General features: G+C 49.0%; 1 pseudogene; it reads left to right on the top strand.

The window, feature by feature from the left end:
* Positions 1-4,959, top strand: part of LOC104990176 — a 77,601-nt pseudogene extending 72,642 nt beyond the window's left edge.
* The last annotated feature ends 2,732 nt before the right edge of the window (positions 4,960-7,691 follow it).

Here is a 7,691-nt window from a genome sequence, read left to right on the forward strand (position 1 = left end):
CCTGAAGAGTTGACTCACTGGAAAAGACTCTGATGCTGGGAGGGATTGGAGGCAGGAGGAGAAGGGGACAACAGAGGATGAGATGGCTGGATGGGATCACCGACTCGATGGACATGAGTTTGAGTGAACTCCAGGAGTTGGTGATGGACAGGGAGGCCTGGCATGCTGCAGTTCATGGGGTCGCAAAGAGTCGGACACGACTGAGCGACTGAACTGAACTGAACTGATATGTATATGTGTGTACATAGATCTATATATACACATTTATATACACATAGGTCTATATGTACATGTTTATATATACACAGATCTATATGTACACATTTATATATACATAGGTTTATAATTACACATGTTTATATATACACAGATCTATATGTACACATGCTTATATATACACAGATTTATAATTGAAATGAAATGAAGTGAAGTTGCTCAGTCAACCCCATGGACTGTAGCCCACCAGGCTCCTCTATCCATGGAATTTTCTAAGCAAGAGTACTGGAGTGGGTTGCCATTTCCTTCTCCAGGGGATCTGCCCAACCCAGGGATTGAACCCGGGTCTCTTGCATTGCAGGCAGATGCTTTACCGTCTGAGCCACCAGGGAATCCCCAGGTTTATAATTACACATGTTTACATATACACAGATCTATATGTACACATGCTTATATATACATAGGTTTATAATTACACATGTTTATATATACACAGATCTATATGTACACATGTTTATATATACATGGGTTTATAATTACACATGTTTATATATACACAGATCTATATGTACATAGAATTGAAGCATTTGTTGAAGTGGCTGAAGTGACTGGAACTGGAAAAATGAAGTTTTCTACCGAGTTTTAGTTCCCCAGGAGTGTCCCTAAGAAAAGGATTTGAGAGCTAGTAGTTGATTGGGGCCACATTGGAAACACCAGTGGGGGGACAGGGAAGGACAGCGGCCAGTAGAGGGTCATTGCTGGGCTGGCTCTGGGGAGCAGCTGAGAATCATGCACCTCAAAACCACCCTGGGCCCCATCAGTCACTGGTTGAGGATGCCCATCAGGATACCTAGAAATTCCTGGACTGCTGTGCCCAAATGATTTTTGGAGAAAACCCTCCTGCAAAGAGATACAACTAAAGTTAGTTCATTAGCTAAGTTGGAGGTTGGCCTGGGAGAGGCCTGAGGGATGAGGCATTTTTACAGGTCCTGATGAGCGTGGTGGCCTGGAAAGAGGAGGAGAGGGGACATTGAGGAGACTGTCCATGGAGCCCTGAGTTGGCGGGGGTGACACTGAAGCCAGGACTCTCTCTTCAGGTTTCTCAAGGGTGTGTGGGGCCCAGCCCCTGGTGGAACAGTCCAGGATCCTGGCTGAAGCAGCCAAAGGGTGAGAGGCAGTTTGAGGAGGATTTGGGTGGTGGCTGCTCCATCAGGACTCATTGGCCACTCTGGGGCTGGTGGGTGGGCTGGCCACACATGGATCGTAGGATCCCCACTGCATCTGCTGCATGAAGCCCTGGTTCATCCACAGGCACCATCGCAGAAGGACCAGAGTGGGATGTGGCTGGGGATGGATCAACGTGTCCTCCTTGCCTCTCAGCTGGGTGGGGAGGTGGGGTGATCACTGAGCACTGGGGACTTGGCCTGGGTGTCCTTCTGTGTCTATAAAGGATGAGAATGAGCGCCGAGGGAGTGGGCCGGGGCGGCTGTGGTCATGCCTCTGACGTGGATCCGCTGTAGGACAGTTTCCTCTGGTACCCTGTTCTCCATGTACGCCCTCCCTGGAGAGTTGGCAGATGGGCAGTGAGGACTGTCCAGGGTCAGGGCACCACAGCGTGACCTGAATTGAAGGGGGTGACACTGAAGCCAGGACTCTGGTCCCTGGACAAGGTTGCTGTGCCCAGGCTCTGGCTCACACCCCCGCAAGGAGCGCCCAGTGTGATCTCCACCCATGAAGGTGGGCTTGATTGCTTGCTAATCTGTCAAGTTATATGATTTCATGCACTCAACTTCTTTTTCTATCCTGTATTTAGATGCTGGGCAGAGATGATCTAGCATAGAAATGTCAAGATATGTAGATAATTTATTGATAGTTTTTATGTGGGGAAAAAGTAGACATGTCCATGCATCCTTGTGTGTGGGGTGGCATAATTTGTCCCTGGAAGAGGGAGAGGAAAGGGTGTCTCAGGCTGGGTTGGGTTAGGAGACGGAAACTGCAAGGTTACTTTAGCAGGAAGAATTAGTAGGAAGACTTGTGCAGGAGAAAAGCATTTCCCCCAACCCACAGAGGGTCCCAGGCTGGATCTGAACATTAAAGTGACAAGAACAGATTAACAAGGAAAAGGCATACCCATTTATGTAATGTATGTTTCATGTGGCATGGAGCCTTCAAAGGAAATAAAGACCCAGACCCACAGAACTGCCTATTTCTGTGCTTAGTGTGGTGTTTAGAAAATCACACAATGTTAGTACTAATGGACGTTTCCCCCTTAAGGGAACTATCGTTTTGAGAACACACACGCCGGGTACCATGCTAAGGACGTTACCGGGAGTGTCTTATCTAACCTTCCTCAGAACTGTACGAGGAGCTGCCTGACAGAAGCTGCCTATTTGACAGAAGCGGCAACTCAGGCACAGAGAGCTGAAGTGACTGGCCTGCAGAGGCACAGCCTGTGAGGACAGAAGGTGTTTACCCCTGATGTTTTTATTTGGGGAGGGTGGGAGGGAGTCTGAAGCAGAGCAAGGAACATCTTGATAACCTATATCTGGAGTCTTCACGGAGTCAGGGAATTGTTCGTCAACTCACAAGATTATTTTATTTCACATCCATTTCTATTACATCCTGTGCCAGATTCTGATCTGAGAGACTAACAAGTGTTTAACCCCGTTTAACCTCCAAATAGGCCCATACGGTAGGTGTTCAACACTCTCCTCATTTCTATACCTTCCACATGTTATGAAATCTTGGTGAGTCCTGCAGGAGTGGGGAAGGAGGACAGAAGAAAAAGACTACAGGGAGAGCAGAGAAACTAATAGCTATAGAGGGTCTATGAGCTCAGGCTCAGTGTTTCGTGTGTATTTTCTAACTGAATGCACAGCCCTCTGAGAGAGGGGAGAGTCTCCCTGTGTATAGACGAGGAGATAAGCTACAGAAGTTTAATAACCAGCCAAACATCCCACAGCTAATTCAGAGTGCGGGCTGGGCTTCTAACCCAGGCCAGATCCCAAATCCCATATGCTTTCCACTGCATCTTGATGGCAGTCAGTAGGGAAGATAACACTTTTGCATGTTTAATATAGGGTTCAAGTGAAAGAAAGATATAGATGCACTGTCCTCAGAGTTAAGAGAGGGAAGGGATGACTCCAGCCAGGGGTGTCGTGAGAGTCTTCCTTGAAGAGGCAGCATTTAAATGGAGCTTGGAAGTAGGTGGATGTGGCAGGTGGGTCTGGGGGCAGCAGAGCCCCCTGGAGGGTGGAGGGGCTGGAGGAGGGAGGGGCACAAGCAAAGATGCTGGCGGGATGAGGCCAAGGGGTGGGGGATCTGTCTGGGTAGGAAGCCGTGTTTTGCCAGACATATTGCTTAGAGTTGCCAAGGAGTGCATGGTCACAGTGAAAACTAGACTGGTTCTTAGTTTATTAATACTTTTTCTGCAGACAACATGCCCACCTTATTACGTGTGCCCACTCCCGCCAGCCCCTACCCCCTGACAACTCGGGTTGTGTGGCTGTGTCTCAGGAATGCTTTCCTCTCCCTGCCTTCTTGGAAGCTCTTCAAGTCCCGATGGTTCTCAGCCCTGTTCTTCCTCATGGCTCCCCAGTGTTCTGGGGAGACAGGTGCTGAGCAGGACAGAGGGGTGGCCCTGGGTGCTGGGGAAGGATGGGCAGACGAGGAGCCAGGCATACCTCTCGCTCCAGGGCTGGGCTCTGCTGCCCAGACAGGGAGCCTGCCTCTGACAGACATTCCCTTCCGGACCCGGAGGCTGCTTTGCGAGAACCAAAGTGAGGACACGGGCCTGGGGGATGCTCTTAGAGACTTGACACCTGGTGGGAAGTGGAGGTTTGGCAGCTGACTGGACGCGCTAAAGAGCAGCCCAGGTGGCAGCTGATGCCCCTCCTGCCCTGTACCCCAGCCTCTCCCGAACTGCTCCTCCAGGGCCGAGGAAGAAGGCACCCACCCTGCTAATCTGCGCTGCGGTTTGCTCTTTGTTATGTAGTATCTCAGTGGCAGGACCCACTCGGGAGAGCTGGGGCGAGGCTGGCTGAGGTCCTCGAGGAGCTTGGACTCAGGCGCCTGCCTGGCAGTGGAAGGATGCTTCCTGACCTCTCAGACCTCTGGGCGCACTTAGAAAGCACTTCACGCCTTCTGTCGGCACACGGCTGCCCAGGGGAACCTCAGGGACAGGGGGCAGGTAGAGTATCCTTTCCGAGTTTCTTGTCTCCTGTCCTCGCACTCCACCCCTTCCTTTCCGTGTGTCTGTGTGGCTCTGTTGTGTCTCCTCCTCCTCAAGGTTCCACAGACCAGTGACGTGGGGGAATTGACTAATGTTCTTGTCAACAGAGATCGTGGCCTGCGAGATGACGGGTACCCTGATGCACTCACGACAGTGTCTCAAAGATGCCACGCCGCTGGCTGCTCCCAAGAACGAAGCCACCCTCCCAGAGAGGTGGCAGGAAGCCGGGCTGGAGGAGGTGAGGAAAGTCGCTCTTCCTCTGCCCTCGACTCAATCAGCGTTTAGCTGTCAGAAGGTTCTGGCCTTGGCCTGACGGGTCTTTTCCTGTGTGTCCTTCCACAGGCTCTACTTTTTAGCCGGAGGATGCACTGCCTTCTCAGGTGTCCTGGGAACCGCTGAAGGACCATGATGGGGAGCAAGCTGGTCCACAGAACAGAGCAGAGCAGCTGGAACCCAAGAAGCGCCCGGAGCCAGATGCAAAGTCTGCAGACCTTCAGATTGGAGCGCCCTGAGCCGCGGTTCCTGATTGGACGGTCTTTGCTTTGCCATCACCCTATTGGCTCGCAGTTCTAGATGATTTTGAGTGGTTGGCTGGTCTTTTTTTTTTTTTTTCGTCTGTCTTTCATTCTTTTTTCTTGGCCTTGGGGACTGTGTAAGAAAAGAATTGCTTTGGAAAATATAATTCTGTGGCTGAAATTAACCTTGTTTATGAACCAATATTGTCCCTAGGGGTTTCTGAATTGTCATCTGGGTTACCTAGTAAATGGGTCTGCATGGTTGATGTGTGTATTCCTGATCTTTAGATTAAAAATGTATTTTCTCTCTTACTCGTTTTCACATCTGGATCCAGGTATTGGGCCGAGTCCCACTTGCCTCTGTACTGAAGCGATCTCAGTGCAGCATCGCTTGGAGTTGAAATATAATCAAACATATTGTACCTGAGGCTCTTGCATTCTCTTTGGGGCTTATGCTACCTCACAAAGAAATACAAACCTTGTAGGTGGAAATGTAATTCCTGTTTGATCCTGCAGCTAGAATGGTGGAGAAAGTATAAATATCGAAAAGCGGCTTCAAATACTTCAGATGTCAACTAACCAAGAGTAAGTGGCTGACTCTCTAAGGCAGAGCAGGGACTGGAGACCACTCCCCACACCCTGCCGTTGACCCTGCTCCATCTGGAGGAATCGGAGAAGGAGGCCCGCTTCTGTGTTTGCGTTTGCGGGGACTGTGGTGTTTCTGACTCGTGCTCTGTAACTGTGCCCACCTCGCAATAAAACACCTTCGTTGACTCAGCGACAAGGTCTCTGTCCGTTTCCTGCAGTCCTGTGTCCTCATCGGCTTTGTGAGAAGGTCCAGGGTAGATGTGCGAGTGGCCACCCTGCCTGGGATCTCAGCTGGATGCAATGCTGGCACTTATCCAGGATTATCTACTGGTGGGGCCTCACACATTGGACACATGCTGGGCTGGGGCTGCCCCCAAGACGTGGTAGACATTTAATCTCTCTCTTTTTTTTTTTATTGGTGGATTATTGCTTTACAGTGTTGTGTTAGTTTCTGCTGTACAACAAAGTGAATTGGCCACTCCCCTCCCTCTTGAGCCTCTCTCCCTATCCCTCCCCTCTGGGTCATCACAGAGCTGAGCTGAGCTCCCTGTGCTGTACAGCAGCTTCCCACTAGCTGTCTATTTTACACATGTCAGTTCATGTGTAAACTGACATATATGTCAGTTCATCTCAATTAATCCTTTCTCGATTTGTCCCACCTTCCTCTTCCTCTCCACTCCCCACCCTGTGTCCATATGTCTGTTCTCTATATCTGTGTCTCTATTCCAGCCTTGGAAATCATCAGTACTGTTTTTCTAGATTCCACATATATGCATTAATATACAATATTTATTTTTCTCTTTCTGACTTAATTCGCACTGCATGATAGTCTGTAGGTCCATTCAAGTCTCTACAGATGACCCTATTTCATTCCTTTTAGTAGCTAAGATCTTTTTTGACCCCGTCCCTAGAGTAATGAAAATAAAAACAAAAATAATCCAATGGGACCTAATTAAACTTAAAAGCTTTTGCACAGCAAAGGAAACCATAAACAAGATGATTTTATTTCTTCATAAAGAATTGAAAGAACATTTGAATTCCTTAGAGCTGGTCTTGGCTGAGAATACCGAGTAGCCTCTGAGTGTCTTCCTTGGCCTTCTTGTTGAAAGCCTTTAGAGGGAGAGGTGGAGATTCATGGGCAGAAGTCAGGCAGGAGACTGTGGCCCCTGCCTTGACCTTGTTTTCAGACATCTGGGTCCCTCCTGCAGGACAGGGCAGGGCTGTACCTCCTCTGAGGGCGACACCACTGCCTTTACATAAAGTGAAATTGACATGCACTCATGTGTGTGAAATGCCTTTTCACCAGCAGGCCCAGGCCATCCCAGAGCTGGCCAGTCCCTCTAAATATGATACGCAGAGGTCTCATTCACCATGGGTAAGAACTCGCCCAGTCCTCATCAGACTGGATCTGCCACTTTAATAGAAAGCACTTTCAAGAAAACCCCAGTGCTGTCTGCCTCCACTCCTGAGCTTTCAAATGTGATGCACGGATCAGAGATATGATAATTTTGTCTGTATGGGGTGGCAGATGGAGTTTGCTCTGATTGCCGTGGCGTGCATTATAGTCCCTTAGATATTACCCCGGACTGCAAGCCCTGCAGAGTAGAAAGAGCATTGCCTACTTGCTTCCTGGAAGTCATTAAAGTGACAATAAATAATAAATAAATGGGTCCCAGCGCCCATCCACTTCACTGGCTTTTGACTTCAAACCTCCTCTTGGGAACTTCCGTGTCCCTCCTTATAACTTGGAACCTCCTGACTGCTTCCCAGTATTATTGTCTAAGCTTGACAAATGTTTGCCAGTCAACTGCAAGTCAATATGAAACGTTAAAGTTCTATTTTAAAAATTACCCTTTTTAAGTTAAAAAATACATACTTTTGAGTAGAGTCCGGGTCAGCCCACCTTGTGCTGAATTTGAGCTCTTTTTAGCCTTCTGAACTTCCAGAACCCTGTACCCAAGGGAGGGCCTCGCAGGTGGGAGTGTTGGGTCCAGGAGCTGTGTCAAGGGTCAGAGTCAGTGAACGGACACCCTCCATAGCCAGCAACCATGTTGGATTCTTCAGCAAAGTGATGCTGACTCTGACCTTCATTCCTAAAGTCTGTATCAAACGGACAGCGTCAAGTCAGGTGGAAGTCATCT

This window comes from Bison bison, unplaced genomic scaffold (genome assembly GCF_000754665.1).
Source record: "Bison bison bison isolate TAMUID 2011002044 unplaced genomic scaffold, Bison_UMD1.0 scf7180017864171, whole genome shotgun sequence".
NCBI classification, from domain to species: domain Eukaryota; kingdom Metazoa; phylum Chordata; class Mammalia; order Artiodactyla; family Bovidae; genus Bison; species Bison bison.